Consider the following 655-nt stretch of genomic DNA (forward strand, 5'->3'; position numbering starts at 1 on the left):
CACGCCTGGGACCTGCGGCAACCTCTAACCCCAGCCGGGGCCAGGGCTTGGCAGCGGCAGCGGCAGCAGCTCCGGCTCCCTGGGGCCGGCAGAGGAGCCGCGCCGGGCACAGCGCCCTGGGCCACAGCCCTGGGCCCGGCCCCTTCCCTCTCTGCTTTTCTCCGGGGCTGCGCAGAGCACATGCAAGGAGCAACTGGCATTGCACACGGCAAGAAGACTGACAGCTAAATGCTCCTTCTTCCCCCAACAGTGACCCTGTGGGATCACTCAGGGCTCGAGAAGGGAGCAGGGCAAGGTTTCCAGAATCCTTCAGCCTTGAGATGATGTTAAGGAGAGTGGCACATGAGTGAGCTCTTGCCACAGGGACACTGATCATTGTGTCACTAAAAAGGGACATTGAGAACTTGCCTCCAGCATGTGCCGAGGTCTTCAAACCGTCATCCAGGAGGGCTTCCAGATATTCCATGTCCTGATCCCAGTCTAGGAGGGAGCAGAGATCAGAACCATTCCATGGTGTGCTGGAATGGTCCCTTCTGCCTTAGGGAACTGGGCACTGCAAGGGGGTTGGGTAAGGCCGTGGGAGCCAGATGCCAGTGGACATGGCCAAAGCTGCAGAGGGGCCTGGGGAGCTCTGGGCTGGCTCCTGGTCCCTCTC

This window comes from Corvus brachyrhynchos, unplaced genomic scaffold, assembly GCF_000691975.1.
Source record: "Corvus brachyrhynchos isolate BGI_N302 unplaced genomic scaffold, ASM69197v1 scaffold1032, whole genome shotgun sequence".
NCBI lineage: Eukaryota > Metazoa > Chordata > Aves > Passeriformes > Corvidae > Corvus > Corvus brachyrhynchos.